Genomic DNA, 15,703 nt, shown 5'->3' with positions numbered 1-15,703 from the left:
CACAGAGGAACAATCACAAACTGTCTGTGAAGAAACGTTTATTAAACTCGTAATACACAAAGTTTTTGGTCAATTTCCATGTTAAGTTTTGATTTCTGGGAATAGCACACTTTGACACAGTGAAAGCACATATTTAGAATGACAAGTGGAAAGTACTGAAACATTGTTGAAAGACCAGCACCTAATTTCCGTGAGAAGCCAGTCAGTGTGTGAAACGCAGATGTGAGTTATAGTCTTATTTAAGTCACTTTTGGGGTATTTACATACATGCATTTCCTGGAGACTACTTGCTTTTTATCAACTGGCGAGACCGTTTCTGTCCCCAATTGCACAAGCCGTCGCTTAAATCACCTTGTCTTAAGTCATGTGTGTCCAATTTTGACTAAAGTAAAACCACAACAATATGACTGATCGCTGTGTCTCAGTGTTTGACATCATTTAGTGTAAATAAAGCTGTGCACCGTCACAGATATCATCACAGGCAACATTGAATAAGTCTCCTCCTCAAACAGCTTAATCACATACATCATCATGTGTCTATATATTTCAGTTTCTGAGGCGCATGAGGAGTAAAGCAGACAAGACATATCTACAGTATAACATATTCTTGATCCTTTGTGCTCAGGAGAAAAATCTATGAAAATACTTGATTAAAGGACCGGCTTTTTTTAGGGACCTTCAAACAATCTTTTTTCTTTCTTACATCATAAAGTCATATTCTTGAAGAGTAGAACTTCTACACTTCCAGATTTAATTATTGCACCATAACTCAAAACACAAGCATGTTTTTCCCCACCGTTTACAAACAATACAAATGTAAACCAACTGTTTATGGCTTTCAATTAGATCTCAAACTCATTTTCAGCTCTTACAAACTGATATTCCTTGTTTCAAGAGCTCTGTCAGAGCTAAAACATACTTAAAATGTAAAACAGAAGAAACAAAATAATGTTTGTTTACATTTGAAGGGCCCCCAAAAAGTTGCATAATACCTTTAATGTTCTATACGAGTAAATGCAGCGGTGGTGAGACAACCAAAAGCTTGTGAACATGTTTGAGAGCAACGATCACTGTGGATTTCTGACGTTACATTATATTCTCTATCAGCCCAGACTATTAAGACAATAAATCATATATATATTTAAAAAAAGAGAGAAAGAATAAAGCTGAATTTTGGAAATAAATAATTTACACATCATTTCGATTAACTACTCACTGGGTCTGTTTTTCACTTGCATCCTGATGGCTGCTATGGCAGCATTTGACATTGTGGCCATGATGAGAACATCACTGCCTTCATAAGTCAGACAGGCTTCATCTGCTTTGCCTCTGACAAACTTCTTCTCACTTTTTGTATACATCTTATCATAAAGATCATAATCACAGTTTGTGTTCTTGTCAAAGATCCCCGCTGCATACCAGTTTCTTTCAAACATGTCGCTATAGGGCACCGTGAACATGACAGCCATCTTCTCAGTGACCTGCTTTGTGTGGTTGTCATGGAGGTCATAAGTGATGACGCCAGCAGATCCCCACAGTGAGTAAGGAGTCTTGCTGAACACCGCAGTGGCAGATGTGGATGGCTCAATAGTAGGCGGGAACGGGTAGCTGCAGTTCCCGTTTTTAAGGTACATCCTGGTCATAGAAGCAGTTGAGAATGTTAATGAATTGAACATATTTGTGGAGAATATTATAGGATTAATAATGTAGGAGAGAAAATATTTTGGGGGAAAAAAGTACCTGGGGTTATAAAAGGCGTAGGTTGAACACTCATTTTTGACCTCAATTGTGCACTGGCGATGTGTGCCAACATCAGTGCTTACAGTGAATGGTCCTCCTGAAGCTGACACATTGGTCATGATGACTGCTGTGTGTCGACCTGTTCTGACAGATGGAGCACAGTCACAGTAAAAATGCATTATATTTTAGAGACAATTTACATTCTAAATCTAAAATATCTTCAAAATCTTAAGGGAGCATGTGGGCAATGTTTCTCTGTTTCTGTGTTTGTTTAAATTTGTGTCCCACTGCAAGATGTCATCAGTGATGTCATAAGAACAATTGTGATGTCATCAGTGATGCATGCAGTAGTTGATTGATGCATGTAGTAGTTGATTGAAATAACACATAGCCCATTTTCAAAGGGAAAGACACATTTCTAACAGAAAGGCTCTAACCCAGGGGTGCCCAACCAGTCGATCGCGGTCTACTGGTCGACTGCGGACTGACCCCAGGTCGATCGCGAAGGGTGTCAAAAATCGATCATTAAAAAAAAATATATATAAAATAAATAAATGAAATACAATATAATGGAAGTACATGCAGTTGTTTATTTTAATTATGGATCATAATACAATGCAATTCCAAATGCACTTTTATTTTAAAAGTAGCCACACAGTGAGAAAAAAGTAAGTGAGAAAAAATAAATCATGTATTGGGGAAAAAAAGTGATGCATCAATTTAAGATGCATCGAGATGCATCGATAATCGTAATCAAATCGAAGCCCTCTGAATCGTAATCGAATCGAATCGTGAGGCCAGTGAAGATTCACAGCCCTAATGTCAAGTGGTTGTGGGACAACGAGAAAGTGTTGTGAGGTTAGTTACTGCAGGCTGGAAACGATGCGTGTGCGTTTGCGATGTTGAAACTGGACTTGTAGATCTCGGGAGGCTGGCTACTTGAAAAGTAGATCTTGGGTCAAAAAAGGTTGGGCACCCCTGCTCTAACCCTCCCCATACAACCCAATCATTCAGATTGAGGTGAGGTCAACGCACCCGTTTGAAAATAACCAGAACCGTTTTCCCCTCGCCAAAATGTAGCCTACATTTGGAGCGTTATTTACCGCCCCTTCCTGACGAGCTATAGGACGAATCAGCATGACGTCACTTGCCACCCAGAAATGCGGAACCCCGCGGCAGTTAATAGTACTGTATGAGTTGTGTCAAACAAACGTTAATATCTCAAAAACTATACATCACATCGCTTATATTTTGACATTCTGAGTGAGAGCAGAAGTAGCTCAAGAGTTTGATGTATAATATATGCATGTCGTGTTAAAGTTGTGTGAACTGCGCAGTTTTTAAAATGTAAACAGAGTCAAGCCGGCTAGAGCAGACACTCACGCCTCGCGCCACTCGGGCTCCATTCAGAAGCGTCATGCCCATTGTAACTTTCAAGTTTACGTTTATGTATGTTTGTAGTTCAAACAAAAACTTAAATACTGTATAGGCTACATACAGTACAACACAAAAGGCTGTTATTTACCCTTTGTCGCCACCTGGTGAGTAAATATATATAACTAAAACCATTCAAATTGACAACCGGTCCGCAACTTTTTTCCCATGTATCTACCAGTCCTTGGCACAAAAAAGGTTGGGAACCCCTGCTCTAGAGGAAAGATTTCTACCTTCTGAAAAGGCAATACCAGCCAAAATAAACATTGTGTTACATTGCTTTGAAACATGTGGTCTCCCTTTTTTGTCAAGTCCATTGAGCCTGGGCAGTGGCAATGTACTTAGTCTGGTGATTATGGATCTTTCCAGGAGGCTGAGCAGTTTGGAAAATAGCCTTATGGTTACACCTGCTCAGTCTGTTAATTTAAAATGAGATATTCCTCTAAATCTGGCTTCCAACCCCACAAATTTTTTGGCGCCCTGTGGGCGGCGCCAGAGTTCACCCCCTCAGATTGTTGGCTTGCATGACGCCCCTGGTTCCATTGCCGTTGCCACCCAGTGACGCGGTTTGTTTACCAAAATGCTACTCGGCTGATCCCTCGTATAATTTGACATTGTTGATACTCATGGATCCCTTGGCTCTTCCAGGATCATCGCGCTAGCTTCAGCCCACCACAACCTTTGAAACATATCGGTTAACAGTCATATCGGCTGCAGATTTCTCTTTTTTAGATCCGGGGCTATTTCTAAAACAGCCCCCAATGCCCAGGCCAATGCCCAGGCCTAACAACGCCCATGCTGCCCAACACTGTAGTTCAACACCTGGCTTCTCCTTTGTTTAAGCCTTCCCCACAACTAACAACACAATGAAAATAATACTCTAACCTGCAGCTTTGACTCACTTCCTGGATTCCTGAGATCAGGGCAGTTTAAATAGTCGACTGATTAGACCAACTGAGTACATCTGCAGTGGAGGTCAATTGGACCAAAATCAAGTTGCACAGAAAATGTATGTTTTAGGTTTAGCTTAATCTTCACAGGCAAACAAATGATAAACATGATTATTTGCTATTTTAAATTATTGGACACATTCTCAGAGACATTGGAGTGAGTCAGAGGTGAATAAAGGTGCAGCACACTGAAATAGTGTGAGAGTAAGAAGCATAGGGCTCATCTAAAAACCATTCCGTGTGAAATAAAAATAGTTGCAGACAGACAGTGAGGATGCCAGAGCCTACAACACTGTTGCAAAGAGACGTTCGGCATGAGAAGTTGAACGTGTACCTTTTCTTACCTGGAATGGAGACTTCTGGAGGACGACTGCAAGCTTCAGCTATCAGGCTGGAAGTGCGCTCCATCTGGGTCATTTCCCAACATTCAAAAGTAAACAGTTGAGGGCTGAACCTTGTCCCTTTTTTTTCTTTTAGGGGAAGTCTCACTGAGAGCAATGCTCTCTTTTTCAGGAACGCCCTGTTCACATTCACACACACATTCATACCTGGAAGCTGACCAGCACAACCACAGTCTGATCTGCTGGCCACTGATCAGCTCCACTGGAGCAGTTGGGGTTAAGGGCCTTGCTCAAGGGCACCTCAGTGGTGGTAATGAGGGAGGGGCCAGCGCTGACTTTTCACTAAATTTCCCCACCCAGATCTATCCAGCCGATCCTGGGGATTGAACCGACGACCTTCCAGTCACAAGTTCACTTCTCACTTCCTTTAAGGCCCTACCTCCAGATAAGATTCTGCAGTTTACAACCTACTAAGTCACTTTCACTTTGCCACCTACACACACACACACACACACACACACACACACACACACACACACACACACACACACACACACACACACACACACACACACACACACACACACACACACATTTTTTAATGTCTTGTAGTTTGCAACAAATACCTTTTTTTATTTTCACTTGTTTTCATTCTAGAAACATGAAATCTTGTCACATCCCTTTCACACGCATCAATGAACAACATGAGGCTGAAGCTAGATGCAGCGTCCTCTGAGAGGCTGAAGCTAGATGCAGCGTCCTCTGAGAGGCTGAAGCTAGATGCAGCGTCCTCTGAGAGGCTGAAGCTAGATGCAGCATCCTCTGAGAGGCTGAGGCTAGATGCAGCATCCTCTGAGAGGCTGAAGCTAGATGCAGCGTCCTCTGAGTTGCCCAGCAGCAGAAATACACCTTTACTCTTTGTCATTTTGATTAAGTGCTGTGATTTGTCACCCGCCCCATTGTATAGCTATGGGCGTGAGTGGAACCATATCATGGCTGACCTACTGCATTGTTATCCAGGGCGGGTTTTACTCCAGGCCCGCTTCGAGGCACAAGGGTCAAAAGAGTTTGTAACTGTGTCATGAGTGTCTTCTTGACCTCACCTACAGTGGTACAATTTGAACTTTTCATTAAGATGTCATTAAGATGTCATAGTAGGAAATGAAGAACAGCCCATCCAAATGCTGGCATGCTGGATCCACTTTGGATCCAGCTGGATCCACTTTGACCTGTGGATGAGAGAGTTCACTCAGTGCTGTGATTCAAACAGTAAAGCTCTTCACTGTGCTGCTGGCACACACATCATGCTGTCTCTTACATTCCTCTGCTATCTCTCAGTGCCTGGTCCGGCCCCACACCGCTCCTTCTTCTTATCGTCTATCATGACATTTATGTTCTCTTTAAATCAGTTGGACTTTTTGTTCAATACCAGATTTAATGAGACTTTTCTCTGCTGAGGCTTCGTGTGCTTGTGCTATAATAATAGCTCTTCCTGAGAGAGAAAATACTTGATTCAGCTGTAAATAGGGGAGTTTGCCATATTCTGATGTCTGAAAACGACAGTTTATTTTCGTTCCTTGTATAAAAATCCTGAGATGTGAGTCACATAGAGAAGGCAAAGCTGCGGTCAAGTGTCTGCAGCTATAGCAGCTGAAGCAGAGACATAGACTCATGCAGATACTGTGTGTCTGCAGGTTATAGCAGCTGAAGCAGAGACATAGACTCATGTAGAAAATGTGTGTCTGCAGCTATAGCAGCTGAAGCAGAGACATAGACTAATGTAGATACTGTGTGTCTGCAGCTATAGCAGCTGGAGCAGAGACATAGACTCATGTAGAAAATGTGTGTCTGCAGCTATAGCAGCTGAAGCAGAGACATAGACTAATGTAGATACTGTGTGTCTGCAGCTATAGCAGCTGAAGCAGAGTCATTGACTTGTGTAGATACTGTGTGTCTGCAGCTATAGCAGCTGAAGTAGAGTCATAGTCTCATGTAGATACTGTGTGTCTGCAGCTATAGCAGCTGAAGCAGAGTCATATACTCATGCAGATACTGTGTGTCTGCAGCTATAGCAGCTGAAGCAGAGACATAGACTCATGCAGATACTGTGTGTCTGCAGGTTATAGCAGCTGAAGCAGAGACATAGACTTGTGCAGATACTGTGTGTCTGCAGGTTATAGCAGCTGAAGCAGAGACATAGACTCATGTAGATACTGTGTGTCTGCAGCTATAGCAGCTGAAGCAGAGTCATAGACTTGTGCAGATACTGTGTGTCTGCAGGTTATAGCAGCTGAAGCAGAGACATAGACTCATGTAGATACTGTGTGTCTGCAGCTATAGCAGCTGAAGCAGAGTCATTGACTTGTGTAGATACTGTGTGTCTGCAGCTATAGCAGCTGGAGCAGAGACATAGACTTGTGTAGATACTGTGTGTCTGCAGTTATAGCAGCTGAAGCAGAGACATAGACTCGTGCAGATACTGTGTGTCTGCAGGTTATAGCAGCTGAAGCAGAAACATAGACTCGTGCAGATACTGTGTGTCTGCAGTTATAGCAGCTGAAGCAGAGACATAGACTTGTGTAGATACTGTGTGTCTGCAGCTATAGCAGCTGAAGCAGAGTCATAGAAAGACTTAACGCCACCACTCCCATCCCTTCAGTACCAAAGAAAATGTAGGAAGAATATTGTGTCGATTCGTAAAAGTGTACTTCCTTTTTTATCCATAAACACTCTCATGTCTTTTCCTCTGGCCCGGTTGTTTCATATCCTGCAATTGTTCTCACTTCTTGCCAGCGGAGCTACAGTGGCTCCACATGCTCTTATATAAGATGTTTTTGTGCAGACAGAACATTCACTCCAGAGGTCTCTCTCAGGATGTGAACACTTGACTGAGATTTGCTGAATTCAAACAACTCATGACATGTATATATTATGCGGTTGTTGAGTATACGAGGGATCAGCCGAGCAGCATTTTGGTAAACAAACCACGTCACTGGGTGGCAAGTGACGTCACGCTGATTCGTCCTATAACATAGCTTTCTTCCACACCTCCTACAGAATTTCTATGATGACTTCAGTGACAGAGACCCAAAACAGCCCAAGACCCAAGACAGCCAATCACAGTTTAAAGAAGCATGACATCATCCATAGCAACAGGGTCAACCCCGCCCCCCGGCATTCCAGCACGACTCATCCATTACAGAGTGCCCATATTCAGGCTGCAGATGAGGAAGCGGGTCGGAGAGCGACCTCGAGCTCCAGGCAGACAGTTCTTTGTATGTACATAAACACATAATGTTGTAATGTATGCTCATGTTTTTGTATCTGTTGGCGGGCTATTTTAGATGACTTTTTACGACATGGGTCTTGGGGGAAAACCGAGTCAATGCATTGAGAACATAGAGATTAGTTTTTTTCATTTCCCCCATTTTTTTTTAATCCCCCATTAGTGCTAATTTTAATTTATTTATCGTGGTTGCTGCTCCACCCTCTGCCGATCTGGGGAGAGCCGAAACTGGTTCCATGCTTCCTCCGAGACATGGGCAGTATAGCCAGCCACTTCTTTTCACCTGACAGGGGAAGCTTCACCGGTAGGACATAGCACGTGGGAGGTTCACGCTATTCCAACGAGTTCCCCTCCCTCCGAACAGGCGCCCTTAATGACCAGAGGTGGCACCACATCAGTGACCAGGATATTGCATGTTTTGGTGAGGGGTTCCTATATGAAGGAAACCCCCAGGGGGCATGGGGAGAACATGCAAACGCCACACAGAAAACGTCCTTTTTGACAACCCCACCCGGGCGGTGGACGCTCGAGGACATGCGGACGGGCACGCACTCCTTCAGAGCTCACAGCGTCCCAGGTGGGAATCAAACCCAGGACCTTCTAGCTGTGAGGTGACAGCTCTACCAGCCACTAACAATCACAAACCGTCTGTGAAGAAGCTTTCATTAAACTCATGAACCAGCTATTGTGGCCACCTGAATGAAAATAATACATGTACAGTGGATAGATGGATTGGTGTAGATACTTGTTATCTACCCAGCTAAAATATCTTCTTCAATTCTTGTCTGAGTCATATCTATGAAGGATTTATTGGAGCAAAACACCTGAGATCTTGCATGTTGGGATTTCAACTCAGAATTATACAGTTGTTTTTGTTTGGGGAAATATAGTCAAGATAATTGAGTGTTTACAAGTCTGGAGCTTCAATTCCCTTCATTCAAATGTTCACTTGTACATTTTTAAATGTTTTGTGTTCATTCAAATTTAGGCCAGAGGTGTGTGAATATTTTCTGGTAGTGTAATGTATAAATGTATAACCAGTTGGCGGGTGATTAGTGGTGAAGGAAGGAATAGCCAGAGTTTTTGGGAGATTGGTCTATTTCCCTAAGTTTGTATCCTGGCTTGGAATAGGCTACATGAAAGCACAACTAACATTGAAAAGTTGGCACACTAGCACAAGGCAAACATAGCTTACAAAGAAACAGAAAGTGTGCCAGAACAGCAACACTCAGTGGTCTCAGCCAATCGCAGTGTGAAACTGACTGATGGTCATATTATGATCAGTGAGATCAGAATTATTCTCAGTTCTCTTTCATTCTTCTGATTGGACCTGGAAATTATTTTGTGACAAAAGGACTATTTTGATATTAAGGGGATCAATAATGCAGGTTAAAACAAGCCTCTCTTAGAACTTAGAACTGGTTTCACACTTTTCACACCCACTGGCCAAAGGAGTGTGTGCCAATGGGCAGGTCCAATCACAGAAAGGCGCCTACATTCCAAACGGGTTACGTAACAGCACAAAACATTGTAGATTGGTCATGGGCCAATGCTGAACTGATCAACTTTCCACGCCCTCTGGCCAAAAGAAGACGTGGGGGTAGCCATGTCACAAAAAGGCCAAACGTGTATACATCACGTCGTGGTGGAGGTACAGTGTTGGGAGGGTGAATCTTAAAATGTGTCACTCAAGTTGGTAACCTATTCTGAATACTTTGCTATTGTTAATATGTATATTATGCCCCCCCCCCCCCTCTTTTTTAGGCTACTTTGTTATCTGTCTCGTTTCCCTGAAGCCCAGTGCGCTAGGCCTATGTATCAGATGTGAATTTAGCTTGAAGTTTGATATTCATCAGCTAGCTGGGGGGGGGTTTTAGAGAGAGAGGAAGTGCTAGCCTGGTAAACCAGCCCGTCACGTGAACCCACATTTCATTTGGTTCTGCGAGACGGTCTGGACCATAGACTGTAAATATAGGTCTGGACCCAAGGCCTGGGAGGGTGTTAAGCAGAAGCTGCAAAGCGGAAGAGCCAATCAGCGACTGCGCTGTGATTGACAGCGCAAGGTGGCAAATCAGGAACGCCACTAGCACTGCACTAACAAAACAATAATGGTCGCCTCCTTGCCTGATCGTCTCGAGGAGGAATGTCAGCGGTTGTCTAGTTTAAACAGCCATAAAGTGCAGTTATTGCAGAAATAGACTCAATAACAACAATTAAACAAGTACAGGAGTATCGCCGCAACCGTGGAGTTTCTCGGCGGAAAACATGTTTTTTTCTCCCGAGTGGATTTGGGTTTGACTGGATCCGACGCTGATTGGCTGAAGGAGTTGTCTGTCAAGGCAACTACGCCCACCCATGCTGCCGCCCCTGCTAAGGACTGGGTGAAGAGTTGTGGCCAGACCGTGACGCAGAACCAAATGAAATGTGAGTTCACGTGACGGGCTGGTTTACCAGACTAAGGAAGTGCCACAATCCCCCCTGTTTTCTTTAGCTACTTTATCTTTCTCATTTCCCTGAAGCCCACGTGTCGTAACAGATGTTAGCTTGAAGGTTCATCAGCTAGCTTCCTTTTTTAAGAGGAAGCTTAAGAGGAAGTCTAGATTGTGACACATTCCTCTAGAGGAATGTGTCACAATCTAGACCAGTGATATTCAACCTGCGGCTCCTTTATGGGTGGTTGTGGCTCTTTTAAGACCTACTTAAAAAAAACAATAACAACAACAACATTGTCAACAGAATAATTAGTCAATATTTCATTCGCATTCTCAAGTCACATCAATCTATTACGCCCCAACCCTTCAACCATCTGAACATCCAATCACAATTTTTCTCAGGTCTCACGTTCTGTTTGCAGGTGTGCAAAACTCCATGACACTGGCAAAACTAGCTTAGCATGAAAAAACAAAGACAAATATGAAGAGGAATGTGGAACATTTAAAGAGGACTGGGAGCTCGAGTGTTTCTTTGTGTCCATGGGCTCAGGAAAATGCATGTGTCTTCTTTGTGTTCAATTCATTTTAAACAAAGCACCCAAGGTTCAGCACCAACTTTCTGAAAGGTGGAGAGCTATAGGGCTGAAGAGCTGGAGAGACTCAAACAGAAACCAACTGGTTTCAGGGAGGAAATAAGGGACCTTTTTGTATTGTGGTTCTTGCAAAACTCTTGTAAAATATGTTTTTGTCAATGTGGCTCCTGAGTACTGCAAGGACCGTTGAGTACTGATCTAGACTAAGTCAAAAGTGCCACCTTAGTGCAGAGTCACCAGGCTGATTATAGACCATCATAAAAGTACAGTGTGTACAGTTTAAAAAGAAACATCACCGTTTCTCAGCCTTTTCAATGGATTCACGTCAAGCCATGTCTAATTTGTCTATAATATTGCTCACCACCATTCACAGTTAGTAGTTTGGAGTTTTATATTCACTAGCAGTTATAGTGACTATAGCTGACTTAGCTTTTAACATCAGCAGCTCTGTGATAGCATCTTTGCTCTCAGATGAGGCTGTTTCCTACAGATGCAGATGAGCCAAAGTGTCACAATCTTGATGAAGTCAAAAACCACTACGGTTATGATGCAACCGCCTCACCACATGTCTCAGTCATTCACTTCTTGTGTTAAAACCCCCTCATGCAGGCCTCAGTGTGTTAAACCCCTCATGCAGGCCTCAATGTGTTAAACCCCCTCATGCAGGCCTCAGTGTATACGTCATCGCCTACATAAGGATTTGCACACAGGTGAGGAGAATGTTACCCTATATATATTTAAATTATTTAAATATAATTGATTAAACTGTATAGCTCTGCCTGCCAGCAATCTGAAAAGAGGCAAGTTTGCCAAAACGCATGTCAGCTTTGGAAATTGATGATGTCATTAATTGTTGTAGAGATTTCATGTGAATAACAGACGCTCAAATGGTGACATCTTATGTCTCAGAAAGGTAGGTATGTTACATACGTATTGGCCAAGATATGTTACTTTATGGGGGAGTAATTCTGCCAGTTTAGATGCGGAGTGTGCGCAGCCATCTTGCCTGCGGAGTTTTTGGCAAGTCAAAACGGAAATACTATTACAAAATGACGTAATGCGGAAGCGTCCATGTGTGGGCAAAGAATAAGGTGAATAGCTACAGCCCCTACATAGCCCCGCCCCCTTCACTATACATATGAGTGACTGACTGACTCTGGCGTCTTCCACCCCCTCGGCCTGTACCCTGCTGCCAGCACCTTGGGAGAACATACGGTAATGTCATGACTTTATAAGGGATGTATTCATGGAGAAATGTGTACTTGAGGGCTTTTTCATGCCTTTTGTGCATGGCTTTAAGTCACACCCATACTTTTGTGTCCATTTGTATCCTCTCCTCGCTATTTGGAACTAGTACTAATAACTATGGAAACCAAGCAATGTATTTGATGAGCAAGCAGTTTGTGAGGAAAAATACATATTCATATGAGGACAACAGGTTTACATTGTAAGATGAAATCTAGCATTATAACATTACCTCCTCCTGTATAGCCCTTTTATGTCTTTTTTTAAATTTCGTTTTCATCAATGTATTCATTATTGTATAATTTATACTTGCCATTGGTGGTATTATTATTATTATTATTATTACCTTTATTATTATTATTATTATTATTATTATTATTATTATTATTATTATTATATTATTATTATTGTTGTTGCTATCATATTTGGTTTTTGGGGATTTCATGTCTCCCCCCTCTCTCCAATTGTCCATTGTGTTGTAATAATGATCACTTAAGTAGAGGCCATACAACTGATGTCAGTAAATTGCCACAGCCAGCTGGCCGGTCTGCTATAAATTTGACCACAGGACACCAGAGACGAGAGATGAAAAGATCTAGACCGTTTTCTCTCGGATTTTTCTATGCGTCACGTCCTGAAATTTCAGGGAAGATTATAAACACAAAAGCAGAATTTCATTGGTGTAAACAGAGCAAACCTGAGGTCTCAGTTAGTGAGGATGGGGCGCTCTGCTCTGCTGCAGACACATCACTGTGGTTTAGGCTGAGAAGAAAACAAATCTGAATGCGTCGTCATAACTCTTGATGCATCATCTGCCTCAGAGCCAGATTAACACCCCCAGGGGCCCCTGGGCACTGAAGCTCCCAGGGGCCCCCCTACCCATCGTCGTCCACCAGGGACACTCGAACTGTTTTTAAGTAGGGGGTGCTGCAAGGAAGGGACTGTGAAAAATTTACTTTTTTGGATGTTTGGATGTTTTTTAGACATATTTAGAGGAATATCTCATTTTAAATTAACATTAGTATTATACTGTTATTATGTCATTATTCAGTAAAAATAGTAGTGTGACTGGGGGGACAAAGAAATTTTGTACATTTTAAAGTAAAATGCATGAATCTGATGCACTCTGAGAGCAAAAGGAAGAGGCTAATCTTCACAGTAATATCCTCTTCACTGTGCTGTGGCTTTACAATGATGAAAAAATAATGGTCTAATAAACACAGGTGCAAGCAAAACACTAATGAGGGTTTCCAAATTCCAATCATGGAAGTTTGAAGCCCTCATTAGTGTTTTGCTTGCACCTGTGTTAACCCTGCCTTTTAGACAACAAGGCCAGGTCGAAACCTGGCATACGGCCGGTGCATGCGATCGTCACCCATATACTATACCCATACACATTTTAACAATCAACAGAACACATACGGTAGCCTATAAGCCGTCATCTGATTTTCCACCTTTTTTCCCTGTTTCTGTTTAGGGATGCAGGATAAAGATTTTTTTTTTAAATAAATGCTGCAGCTGCACACTTACTGTTTAAACTTGAATTATAATTGTAGTTTTTCTTTGTTCTTTGATGTGAATTTATGGCTTTTTGGCACCTATATGTAACCTTTTAAGGTTGAGATAATTGTATTATCATTATATGGTCCAAATATTTCAATAAAGCACTTGAAACACTTGAAATATTCTTGCTTGGGTGGTATCATTCTACTTGAAATGATGGTAAAATGTATTATTTTTAGTAAAATAACATGTCACGTGTGCAATGCAATATTTGTAATGGAATCATTATGGGACACGGCTAAGACCCAAACTTAGCCATAGTTCCATGATTCCATTTGCATTGAACACGTGCTACACTATGCTAGCTAATGCTGTGCCAGGTATTAGCCATGTCCCATAAAGATTCCATTACAAAACACGTTAACGTTAGCCAAACGTTTTTTGGTTACACAATGCATTGCCAGCTAATGTGACAGGATAAGGTCCGTTTGATATGTTGTTAAACGTGTTATTTTACACCGTTTTAAAGAATGAACCCACCTTGAATTCTTTGAACAGGTCTGCCATAAAAAGTTGAATGTAGGCTAGCTAAGTAAGCAGCAGAAGCACTATTGTTTTTGTTTTAAATACTTGAGGGCTACATGCCACTGGTGTTGCACTGTCTGCACTCACTGCCATACAGAGTTGAATGTAAGAAGTAAGCAGAAGCACATTGTTTTGTTTTAAAGTTGAAGGCTACATGCCATTTGTTCATTGGAAATGGTTGCATACTTTAATAAAGGAGATCTCACCGCTGTTTACATGCTTTTCCGATCGGCTAACACGCTAGTTATAGCCTACTTAGCTCAGCTGTTAGCTACTTATCTTAGCTCTCTGCCTCGCAGTAAGATGTTCATGTTCCTTATGCATAACATTCATGTATATTTGCTGGAAGGGGAGACGTCTCCCGCTACTGTCGATGTCCAGAGACACTGGGAAGTGTGTGTTTGTTTATTTGTTGCGTCGCGTGTAACGTTAACATGGACCCTCTGCGGCCGTGAGCGACTCTGTCAAGCTGAACGATCAGATCAGGGTAGACAGGAAGTCCGAAACCGGACATTCGTCAAATAAAACAAATTTCAAAGTAAAAGCCCATCTTGATGAAAAGGTGCCAGGAGTCGTGTATGAAGCCGTGTGTGCAGCGATTGGGACACACATGGTCCTATAGGCCAGTGCAAGCACCGGCCTAAAAAAGACCCCGTGAGAAGGGTCTACTGTCCCAACTCCCAGGCTATGTAAATAGCCTACAGTAAGCAACACATGTGACTAAAGTGTGTAGGCTACAATAAAACAGAACAGACAGGTTGCTGATATGGGATTCATGGCTTCTGTTCAGATATCAAATGCATGGCATGTTTGTGCCTTCCAACCATAGCAGTTAGTCCATCTTTTCTAGTAGAACAATGTACTAATAGCTTATACTGAAGTAGAACCATACTGTAACTGTAGTAGGCTACATTACTGGTTCATTTGAACAAAACATTAAGAATAAGAGCAGCTTATGGAATTTATAAATGTCCTTTGTAACAGCAGTGTAGAGAAATATCTGCAAATGACATCTCAAAGACAGGATGCTGTTGAGAAATATTTGAGGCTGTCTTCAATTGTGCTAAAACAACATTGGTAAGCTTTGTACAAAGAAGATACTGTTGCATTAATATTGGTATCCTATTTTATGGTTAAGTAGCCTATATTTGCACGCTATTGGTATTGTTATAAAAAATTTTTACTGGGAGTAGTCTACTCACAAGTCTCTCAGGCTGCAGTAGTGTCGTTAAGTTAAGTTAACAAGCAGCTGGGTGCCAGCCTTGGCTCTCTCTCCCTCCCCCGCTCTCATGTCTCGTCTCTCTCTCTCTCTCTCTCTCTCTCCCTCTCTGTCTCTCGCTCTCTCTCTCTTTATCTCTCTTTCCCTCTCTATCTGCCTCGGTCTCTCGCGCTCTATCTCGCGCAAATGGGGGACATCTAAATAGATTATTACGCAGAAATAAAATTAAAAAATAATCTGGCCAGTAGGGGTTGCACGTGCATCCGGTGCACCAACGTATAATCGCCAGTGCACTCACTTTCATGTCACCACCTGCTCTCCCTTTAGGTCGTTTTACACTACAACAGACAGCAACAGAGGCAGAAACACTGAAAT

At 42.2% G+C, this 15,703-nt stretch overlaps 1 long non-coding RNA gene across 3 annotated transcripts; it reads right to left on the bottom strand.

Annotated features, from left to right (window-relative positions):
* Positions 1–23: 23 nt before the first annotated feature.
* LOC310787591 lies at positions 24–4,537 on the bottom strand. Of its 3 annotated transcripts, none has more exons than XR_014553265.1 (3): positions 4,459–4,537; positions 1,741–1,879; positions 24–1,635 (listed from the first exon to the last, which is right to left on the bottom strand). It is a non-coding gene; the product is annotated as an uncharacterized lncRNA (long non-coding RNA). The 3 variants fall into 3 exon arrangements; XR_014553266.1 differs by having other exon boundaries at positions 1,741–1,884; positions 4,469–4,535; XR_014553267.1 differs by having other exon boundaries at positions 4,469–4,524.
* Between the last annotated feature and the right edge of the window lie 11,166 nt (positions 4,538–15,703).

The sequence above is a fragment of the Poromitra crassiceps genome, assembly GCF_964638095.1.
Source record: "Poromitra crassiceps genome assembly, chromosome: 13".
NCBI classification, from domain to species: Eukaryota; Metazoa; Chordata; class Actinopteri; order Beryciformes; family Melamphaidae; genus Poromitra; species Poromitra crassiceps.
The sequence above is the reverse complement of the archived record's forward strand: the minus strand, read 5'-3'. Positions and strand labels throughout refer to the sequence as shown.